This window comes from Pinus tabuliformis, chromosome 1_2 (assembly GCF_031772625.1).
Source record: "Pinus tabuliformis cultivar Carrire ecotype Pingquan chromosome 1_2, CPIR1, whole genome shotgun sequence".
Lineage (NCBI taxonomy): Eukaryota > Viridiplantae > Streptophyta > Pinopsida > Pinales > Pinaceae > Pinus > Pinus tabuliformis.
The window spans coordinates 269,999,893-270,012,032 of NC_142298.1; positions in this window are offsets into that span (position 1 = coordinate 269,999,893).

Genomic DNA, 12,140 nt, shown 5'->3' on the forward strand with positions numbered 1-12,140 from the left:
TCACTCCATCCATCAGTCCCTGGGTCATTTCAGGCCCCTACCCTACCTCCCTATCCATTCATGCATCTTCTCTCACTCACCCATCCTCCAAAATCCAATTTTAAAACATCCTGTAGAAATACCTAAACATCCTGTAGAAATCCCTGAAATATCCTATAGAACCCCTGCAGACTTCCTGTAGAAGCTCACAAATGAGGTTTCTAGATAGCCAAACTTTGTGAAACTCTCCAAAAGGGTGTTAGGGACTCCTTAGACCCTCTCTGAACCTTCCCAACCTTTTCCAAGCATTTCTCTTCCTTGATCCACCCCTGCACATTAAAAAGCCAGTTAAAACACATGCATGATAATTCTGATAACTTATTTGAAAATACAAAAAGATGTTTCCTTCAGATAGAGGTAGCCTAGACATGTGCATTTTACCTTGATAGAAGTAATGGCATCTCTTTTAATAGTTTTCATTCTCTCCTCTACATCAGTAGGACTAGCTGGTAGAATTAGGGTTTGTTAGGGTTTATGTTACTTTTTGGCTTTCAGTTTCTTTCTGCAAGTAGATCAACTTCCTTTGAGATAGCTTCCATCCATCAGTTAAAAATCCTCTTCTAAGAGCTCATAGAAGTTGGCTTAAGCCCCTAGCGGACTTGTGCCAGCTGACCAAGTGACAGCTGCAACAAGAGCTAGTACTTGTGCATACAGCACCATCGCTTCCAAGTTTGTTACGAACTACCGGGTTGATAAAAGTAAAGAAGGGAGTCCCAGGAGTTGCAGCATTATTGCTGCAATACTGGAGCCCACCAAGGGGTTGTAGAAATATGTTGCATGATCTGCAAAGCACCATGATGAAAATGGCTAAGTCTAATATGCCATAATTCATCGACATTTTTGTAGAGGTTCTTCACTCAAACCTTGATCACTTTCACTTGTACCGTGGTGATGTTTCTCAATAAATCCTTCCTTTTGCTGAATATCACATCGTATCCACATTTTTCCAATACCGTGACAGAAAATAGATTATTCTTCGGACCTGGTACATACATCACATCCTTGATCCTGAGAGGGAAGGAAAACTCTCTCTGAAAATTAATGGTACCAATGTTGGTCACATTATACCTTCCATCATCTCCCATCTCGATGTGCATCTAGAGATCCTCCTCCTCCAAGTCACTGAAAAATTATGTTTTTCCTGTCATGTGGAATGAGGAACTGTTGTCGAGATACCACACATTACCCATCAGTGTGCTTGTCATGCATGCAATGAGTGTTTTGGAGAATTTACCATCTACAGATAAACACTAATTTACTAGACAAGTAGATGTGCCTAGAACAACAATTTAAAGTGTTTTAGACTTTCCCTATAAGAAATAGATAAGAAGAGAGGATAGAAGGCCTACCTATAGTTCTGATTTCCTCTCGTCTCCCTTGTATCGATTCTGTCTCTCCTTCCCATACTCAATCCACTTGAAAAGCACCCTATCAACACAATAGAAGATGAAAACTGATCAAAGCACATGATCCATTGAATATAAATGGAAGGAATCAAAAGCAATTCATACGTATAAGCATTATGAAAGAACACATCATATGGAAAAAGGTTCAAACACTTTATTAGATAGAAGAAGGAACTACAACCATCAGTGTCTGATTCAAAGTCATTCCTCCAGCTTGGATCCCATCCACATCACATCAAAAGAAAGACAAGATTGTGGCATCACATCATTTGCTCCAAAGTTAAGTCGCATAGCAGCATTATCTCCTTACAATTCAACATAATCCAGCTAGCCCTTGATCACTTAGATGAGTGGTCAATTTATAGGAAGATGAAGGAGGTTTTGTCATTAATGGTGACATTGAATGGCCTTCCATACTTAGAATTAGTTCCATGGAGGAAGGGATGAGAGGATAGGATGATCCTTAACTCATTCCTCATCCATTTTCAAGCTCATAGGAGTTGATAAGACAAAGAAAATTCTAGATGACTCCAAAAGATAAGAATATTCCCCAAACCCTATGTGAATTTCGCTCACGCTCACCTAGCGTAGGTGAAAGGAAGCCTAAGTGCTCTGCAGAGCACCCTAGTAGTGGACTTAGCTGCTCTGCAGTGTATCTTCATAAGGGCTTACCTACGTTGGTCCCTCTAGAGGCAATTTCTGTATGTCTTCAAGTCATGAAAATTTCTTGGAAGGAGGCATTCAAAGGGTTTACTTGTTTAGGGCATGAAACAACTGAAATTAGGGTTTGATGAGCCCTAAAACACTGATCTAAATGCTGGGATTTTATGTGCCCAAATGGATCTGTAACAGTTGTCCCCCAAAGCATGAAGTCAAAAAAATGCTAATGTCGAATGAAATGCTTTATGATGTGATGAGGAGGTACTGAAGTGGAAGGTGACCTGCATCAATTACAATACATATTTCATGATATTTGATTTTACATGAATTGTTGAGGGAAGGCATACCCATGCTCAGCTTATAAACTTTCATTACATGTACATAAACAGTCGTCTACAGATATAGACCCATGATCGGAATGACTATCAATGTAAAGCCATTGCACATATGATTTAGTACTCCTGATATCACAGCCCGAATGGATGAAACTAGATCTGGGGTCTTCAATCTCATTCAACCGTTCACTCAAGTACGAGTCTAACCATGTGAATACATGATCTGAAGTCGAACATGGGAAGACACCATCTGATTACCATTCGATGATGTAAGTTGTTATCAGATGCGAGATAAATCACCGATAATGATAATGATCCTCAAGGCACTGCAGTACATTCTGCATGGTTTGAATGGATGCTTTGATGTCGAACACCATTGAAATTCTTTTGGTCGAAGGCCATTGATGTATGCCTATCGTTGAAAGTGAGAAACCTGCCATTGATGCATGTAAGCTTCAAGGTACTGAATGGATGTTTCTAAGTCAACTTCTTGGATAATGAGTTGATGTTGACAAGAAGCGACTCGTCGCAGGAGGGCCTTGATGTATCCCACATCAACGACACAAAACAAGTGTAGTGATTTTAGAGATGGAATTTGATTGACGACACAAGGTTCAGGAATGACAGTCATGAAAATGAAGGTTTATGGTATTGCAAAAGATGGATTTTGACTGAATGACTTCTCTTAAACATGTCGTTGACACTAAAGTGAATTGGTAGCTTTGACCCAAAACAAGTGATGGATGGTATGATAGACCAACGGTGTAATAACCATCAAGCTAATAACCCAACCCAGATAGTCAACGTGATGGACTGAAAGTGTCATGTTTAAGAGCGACCTGCTACCATAAAGTGGTTTTCCCCTTTTTCAATTTTCCCCAGTCATTGCTGACTAGTACCTCTTTATTTTTATCAAGCTTGAGGAGGATAACATATGCTTGTTGTATAATTTCACCCTTCATGAAAATCCATCGCTATTTGATGTTTTAACGAGTCTAGTGAAGGTGAAACTCGATCTTCTCTAGATGGACAAGTTTGTCGCTATTTGATGTTTTAAGGAGTTTAATGACAAATATAACTCAGTCATTTTCATGTTTAGAGAGTTTGAAAAGGGACAAAAAGAAAACTCCACAAGTTCTTTTTCATAAATTAATCTCTCAAGTTCGAAAAAGCGTAAAATAATACAAGAGAGATATCGTTTCCAATCCGTTAACGAGGTGGAAAGGACAAGTGTTTGGCAATCTTTTCATATTTAGAGACTCTTAAAAGAGCTTAAAGAGGACTCCATTTTGAGGAATGAGTGGTGTCTATGGTAGCAATTGGTTCCAGTGATGTTGGAACTTCTCAAAACATGTTGATTTATGTGAAGAGGCTGGCTAATAATATCACTCATTGCAATTTTTCCTCAAAACGGGTAAAACAACCTCAAAACGGGTAAAACAACCAAGTGAAAGCATATGATTGGCCGAAGGGATTTTGGCGATGGGATGAAAACAACCAAGGATCATTTGACGAAAGAGGCTGATAGAATGGCAATCACGAGGGTTAAAATTGGAAATGAGTTCATTTTTACACAAGCTTGAACCATAGGGAACTATTCTTGGATTCAGCTTCATGTTTACACAAGCTTGAAACGAAAAGACTATGCTTGGATTAAGTTTCATTTTTACACAAGCTTGAAACAAAGAACTATGCTTGAGATTAGTTTACATGCCCCCTGCATGATGAAAGGGAGAGTCTCCTGTAACCAAATGGAAGTCGTTGTGGTGAAGCAGGACAGCTACACACCTTTTTGGCTTCGTCTAGATAGGGAAAAAGGTGAATGGGGTGATTCCCTTCACATAACCTACAGGGAAACTTAATTTTACCATTAGGTGCATGCCCCCCCAGCTTTATTACATTCACCTAAGTAGACTACTTGTGGCTATCAGGTGGATGGAATGAAGGTTCATTTAAGAGATCAAGTGAAAGACTCGACTGGGATTTTACAAGATCTAATCAAAGACTTGACTTGGAACTTGGGAACTTGTTTCATTTTTTAATGAGCTTGACACAAGACAAGGAACTCTGCTCAGATTCCTTGTTTCATTTTTTACAAGCTTGACACAAGACAAAGAACTATGCTCATGGGAGTTGTTTCATTTTTTAATGAGGTTGACACAGTAAAAGAACTATCCTCATGGGCCTGTTTCATTTTTTAACGAGGTTGACACAGTAAAAGAACTATCCTCATACTCCTTGTTTCATTTTTTAATGAGGTTGACACAAGACAAGGAACTATCCTCATTAACCTGTTTCATTTTTTAACGAAGTTGACACAGTAAAAGAACCATACTCATGTCCGTGGATCACAACTCATAAGAGGTCATGAAGGAGAGATCTAGTTCCAATGCCCCCAGTACATGATGTACAACATCACTGAATTGAACGTCAGTTGATGTGGGTATGGAACAGGTTGCCACATAATTGACCTGCAGGGAAAATTTTAAGAACCCCCCCAAATTTACATGTATAATAAATGGGCAAATCTCCATGGTATATAGGAAAAATGGAAGGTGATTTTATCAGTAATATGATATGTATATATAATTTTTTGGCGAATCCCTCACCAGGCATGGCGAATATTTTACTCAATTATAAAATCTTGTGTTTATTGAATACACAAATGAAATCATTGCATTTCTTTAAAATATCTTTTGTAATCAAAATTACCGAAATTACATATCAATAACCTAGTAGGTGTAGGATAAAATTCACCCGTGCCATTCATAGAAAGCATGAGAAAAAACCTAATACTATATATAAAACCAAGAAAAATTCAAATTCATCACTTCTAGGGACCTCGTAACCACCCTGCCAATACACAAGTATGTTCCTATTTGCAATTAGAAGAATTACCCAAATTACAATCTGTTTACTCCAGCATATGTCGGAAAGTTATAGAAGGATGACTAGTGCAATCAATCCATTCCTTTTAGCCCTGGATTTCTTTTAGTTTAAAACAGAAGTATACAAATATACTTGTCAAATGTCTATGGTTTAACCATTCACCTTAAGATGTTTTTACAATATAATTTCCTAAGTCTATTTAATATCTTCATTATCATAAAAACCAACCTCTATCCATCTTAACTCCACATCTACCACTCTTAGGGGGATGAAATCTATTTATCCCTCTGAGCACTTGGTAGACCAGAATTAAGATGGATCTAAGATGATCGAATTTCCCCTTTAAATAGTCTATGCTCACATGAATACCATGGTATTACCATGGGTCAATACCATGGGTTATCCTAAACCTCGAGCTTAAAAATTACTATTAGTAATTTATAAAAATTAATAAAATTAATAGTTGATTTTTATTTTATTTTTTATTTTAACCAAGCTAAAATGTTTAACATACATTAAATTACAACATCCATTTTTACTCTTGATCAGATCAAATATTTTTTCACTCTATGCTAGTTTTCATATCATGATATTTGATAGTAAAGGTGGATCTATGCTGGTTTATTCCCCCATTTAAATAGGCTGCATTCCAGGTGAATACCATGGGTCAATACCATGTGCCATTTTGGTGAATACCATGGGTCAATACCATGTGTCATTTTTATTTTTATTAATACTAATATTAGGGTTAATAATGTTTTTTTTCATGGTATTAATAACAATCTAGTCCATGGTATTTGTCCCATAGTATTTTGCCCATAGGTTTCCCCTAAATATAACCCATTTTTTGAGTGTTTGTAAATATAAGGTGACTTATGGAGTAAATATAAAAAAATGTTTTATTTGTTTACCATACCTCTCGTTTATTTATATTTTTATTAATTTACCATACCTCTTTTACAAATATGGTATTTGGCCCATAGGATTCACTTAAATACAACCTCTTTTTTTAGTCTTCATAAATAGAATGAGGGTTATGGACTAAATATAAAAAGAGGTTTTATTTATTTACCATGCGTCTAGTTTATTTATATTTTTATTTATTTACCATACCTTTTGAGTAAGTATAAAAAGACGTTTTATTTATTTACCATACCTCCACTTTACTTATATTTTTATTTGTTTACACCCTTGCATGTATATAACGTGACTTATGGAGTAAATATAAAAAATGTTTTATTTATTTACCATACCTCTCATTTATTTATATTTTTATTAATTTACCATACCTTTTTTATAAATATGGTATTTGGGCCTTTGGCCCATACGATTCACTTAAATAAAACCTATTATTGAAAATGGGCGAATAGATTCACTTAAATAAAACCTATTCTTGAAAATGGGCGAATGGAAGGTTGTAACTCCTAATTTCAAGGGCTAAATTTACCTTTTTTACCCTCTCCCTTAAAATAAGGTGGGCTATTTGAGGTGATTTGTAAAAATGTACTATGATACAAAATATTCGCCCACTAAAAATTTAAAACCCCTTAATTTCGCCAAAGGGCGAACATTCGCCCCTAAAATCACCCCTATTGACCTGTGGTGGGGATGATACCATTGGTACAAAAGGACCAATTAGGGAAGATGGTTGACTGGGAGCCATATTTAGATTGGGAAATGAAAGCTGGTCAATGGTGACAATTCTACCTTCATGCGGGAAACAAATCACTCAAAAGAGTGTTGAAACAATAGCTCCCATGGCATAAACATAGTCGCGCCCAAGAAGTAAATTATAATCTAAAGGGCCTGGGACTACCATCACGTTTAGATAAATGATTTGTCCTCCCAAAGTAATGGGTAACATAGGGAGGAATCCTAATGGTTGACAAGTTCCTATGTTAAAAGACAATAGATTCTGGGTAACTAGCACAAGCGGCAGCGCACCGAGTGCTTGCCAAGCAGTTGAGGAAAGGATACTCACAGATGCACCTTCATCTATAATAGTGCCAAATACAATCATATTACAAACTTGTACTATGATATGGAAAGGTACATAAGAAGGAAGATGGAATCCTGCCAGTTGATTCCAATCAAAGGAAGTAACTAGACTACTTGGAGGGGGTACCGTAGAAACGGGAGAATTAACCCCTTGAGTTATGAGAACTGGAGGATTTTCCTCCTATCTTGATGGAACAGGAGGACTGCCCCCAAGCTCATTAGAATCTGAAGAAACAAAAAGAACCTGAGTGGTATCATATTCACTCTCTTTGGGAAAGGTACAATTAGCTAAAGGTGAAATCGGGTCAACTGTTACCTCGACCTGTTGATTTGGGTCAGGTATAGACTCATAGGATTCACTTTCAGAGAGAGTGGGTTTGACCAACGGTTGATTTTGGTCAGTCAATTCATCAACTAGTGAAGTATTTAGGGAGAGTCTCTTGTAACCAGATGGAAGTCACTGGGGTGAAGCAGGATGGTTATCCAACACTCTTTTGGCGTCATCCAAATAGGAACAAAGGTGAATGGGGTGATTCCCTTCACATAACCTACATGGAAACTTAACTTTACCCTTCTTTACATGAACTTTACTACCACTAGTTGATGGTGTGTCACTAGCATGATCTCTAGAACTTGATGACACAGGATGATTTGAACGGAAGACCATTCTTCTAAGATCTGAGGAATATTAGGACAATTTCTAAGAATATGGTCTCCCGCACAAACTTTTCATGGATATCGAACTTTGTGAGGCTTGACGGATGGTTTCTCATTAGATGTTGCATTCAAAGCAATGGTTGCTTGGTTGCCCCTCTTCTGGATTTTCTTCTTCTTCTTCTTCTTCCCTTTCTTCTTCTTATTAGCCACTTGGTTACTAGTACCAATACTTTCACTAGGCAAAGAGGAAGAAGGGGAGGAAGAAACAACCGAAGAAGAAGGCAAAGGGTCAACTTTAGGATCAACTGGAGGTTGATTTTTTCCAGTTGGAGGTGTACTCAATTGCAAAGAAATCATGATATTTTGAACCAAGGAGGTTGAAAACAACCATACTAGCAAGCCAATGGTAAATCTCGGAAGGGACAATGTAGCCATATAAGGAGCACCAATATTTTCGAAAGAAGGAAAAGGACTAGGATTCCCATCAAAAGGAATTCCTTAATTGGTGGACTTTGGATTTGTTGCCATATGTTTCAACCTGAGATCAACTAAGGAGTGAGCATGGAGGATGTTATTAGTGTTCAATTAATTTTATTTTAATCAAAGTAACATAACAAAACAAAAGAGGGATAATCTAGGTAAAAGGTTTACCAAGCAACTGTGAACTGCAGAATACCTCCTCGTGAACCAAGAAGTACGGGCAGGAAATCTCCCCAAATGCTGTGTTTGGTGTATCACAGTGTACAAGGTGGCTGACTCAGTTACCTAAGGATGGATATCAACCTAGTGTTGTCCTCCCATATATACCCGAAAGTACGTGAAGGCCCAATCCATATAAGCGTTGTCTAATGCAAAACCGCATAGTGAGAGCATTCCCATATACTTTACCTACTGTAACACCTCCCTATATACCCGAAGGTATGTAGACAAGCTATGTTATAATCATGTATGTGGAATGAGGTATCACACTCAAGATGTATTGTAGACAAGTTAGCGACAACTTCTTTGTTTTACAATGTTGGAACACGTCTCTAGCCTACACCTCTAAATGTTTTTCGTTAGGTGACAATGCTCCATTAGGTAAATTCAGATAAATTTTAAGTTGATCTTCTTTAGAATTTTCCTTTCAAGGTTCACCATGTGATGTATGTTTGCAATTCCTAAAATGCAACTAATATGATAAGCATTCTTTCCATTCAATTTAACAATGAAAATCCTTAGCTAGTAGGGATAGAGCAATCAAATATTTGACAAAGAGAAAAGAGAACATCTAATGGAAATTCCCTAGCTATTCCTTTCAAGCCTTCACAAACTACAATATGAACAATGCAAGTTTTTCTTTTCAAATTCCTTAATGTTATAATGAACAAAAAGGAAATATGCACATAAATTCAATCAATCTTTAATAAGAATGAAGACTTTTACGACAATTCTAATTCGAAGGAAGAGAGGAATTTTATGACACTTGCTTTCGAATGAAGATTGATAAAATATATTCTAACTTTGACTATAGATTGATAATTACAAAGAAAACATTAAAGAAACATTAATCAATCAAATCAAAGTAGGGTTGGAAAAGGAGATAAAATTTTGTTCTCTGAGACATGACATTATTTGATCAATCAACAAGCAAAAAAACAGAGAAAAGTTGGCAAAAACACTTTCCAAAGGTGGGAATTTGACCTAGGGTTGATCAGTGCAGGTCAAAGAGGGCCTAACTACACTACAGAGCATTGTCTATCACTCTAGGGTTCTCTACATAGCACTGTCACCTGACCAAGCCTGTGCTGATCTTTGAGAGGCCACTCAAGAGTCATCTAACCTCAATTTTTGACCAAAATTCAATGTAAAAGAGTTGAAATAGAGTCAATGAACACAAATAAAGTCTACAAGGATGTCTTAGGAGGTGAATAAGCTACTAGGAAAGGTGATAGTTTCCCAAGTGGAGTCACCAATTTGTTTTGGAGAATTTAGCATCTACGGATAAACACTAATTCACTAGACAAGTAGTTATGCCTAGAACAATAGTTTAAAGTGTTTTAGACTTTCCCTATAAAAAATATATAAGAAGACAGGACAGAAGGCCTACCTGTGGTTCTGCTTTCCTCTCATCTCCCTTGTATTGATTCTGTCACTCCTTCTCGTACTTAATCTACTTGAAAAGTACCCTATCAACACAACAGAAGACAAAAACTGATCAAATCATACGATCCATTGAATATAAATTAAGGAATCAAAAGCAATTCATACATATAAGAATTATGAAATAACACATCATATGGAAAAAGGTTCAAACACTTTATTAGATAGAAGAAGGAATTACAACCATCAGTGTTTGATTCAAAGTCATTCCTCTAGCTTGGATCCCATCCACATCACATCAAAAGCAAGACAAGCTTGTGGCATCACATAATTTGCTCTAAAGTCAAGTCCCATAGCAGCATTATCTCCTTACAGTTCAACATAATCTAGCTAACCCTTGATCACTTAGATGAGTGGTCAATTTATAGGAAGATGAAGGAGGTTTTGTCATTAATGTTGACATTGAATGGCCTTCCATAATTAGAATTAGTTCCATGGAGGAAGGGATGAGAGGATAGGATGATCCTTAACTCATTCCTCATCCATTTTCGAGCTCATAGGAGTTGATAAGACAGGTAAACTTCTAGATGACTCCAAAAGATAAGAATATTCCCCAAACCCTATGTGAATTTCACTCATTCTCGCCCAGCGCAGGTGAAAGGAAGCCTAAGTGCTCTGTAGAGCACCCTAGCAATGGACTTGGTTACTCTGCAGCGCACCTTCATAAGTTCTTACCTGCGCTGGTCCCTCTAGAGGCAATTTCTGGATGTCTTCAAGTCATGAAACTGTCTTGGAAGGTGGCATTCAAAGGGTTGACTTTTTTAGGGCATGAAACAACTGAAATTAGGGTTTGATGAGCCCTAAAACACTGATCTGAATTTTGGGATTTGATGTTCCCAAATGGATATGTAACAATGAGGGTAAAATCAAGTTTGAACTATGAATCCAAGGCTTCACTTGCTTTTCCTCCTGTGGTCTTCTTTCTTGATTTCTTGCGTGGAAATTTACTAGCATAACGTCCCATTTCATGATAGTGAAATCCCTTGGTTTTGGACAAATATTTCTTCTTGCCTATTTGATCAGATTCTGCTTTGTATTGGCATTTATTCCCTTGCCCTTTATTTTCCTTTACAGCCAAGGCACAGTTCTCTTCATCCTCTCCCTTGGATATAGTCATGTCTCTGTTGATCCACCTTATTTCTTCTTGCATTAGATCAGACCACAATTGCTCCTAGCTTGGTAGTTTCTCTCTATCATTTATGGAATCTTGATAAGTATGCCAAATCTTGGGAAGGCCCAGGAGGGCTAGAGCTACCAGATCTTCTTCAAGGATAGTAATACTAACCCTGCCAAGTCATCATGAAACTATGTCAACCTATGTAGGTATTGCAAAATTATTTCATTCTTTTGCATCTTAATACTTCGAAGCTTATCCTTGAGTGCCATCTTCGTAATATCACTATTGTTCTCAAACAACTATGTCAGTGTTTTCCACACCATGAATGGAGTCTCTTTCATGTGGACATTCAAGACAATATGATCCTGAAATCCCTCCAATATGATCATCCTCGCTTTAGCCACATCCTTCTTCCACTAAGCAAGATCTTGGGCATCATATGCTGGGGGTTTTTCTATATTTTTCTTAATGTATTCTAGCAGCCCATTATCATCCAATACTTCCTCCATTTGGATCATCCATGCCATAAAAATTTTGGTTCCTTCGAAAGCATACTCGAACTTGAGTCCATTGAATGCCATCTTCGCAATATTGGAGAAACCTGTAACTCTGATCTTCAAATTCGAACCTCCTGCAATGACAACTTTGAAATCTCTTCTCTACTGTGAATCTAGCTTTGATACCACGTAGAAATTAATGTGTCGATTCTAAACTTCTCATGAAATGTTCTAAATCACAAGACTAGAAGCTACTCTACTCATCTATGGAAGAAAATTCACGGTCGAGAACAAAAATCATTAACATGCATCAATATTTAACACACATACATAGAGATTTATCTAGAGGAAATCAACTGCTCAAAACCCCTTACTATTTTTATTGCATTAATCAAAGAAT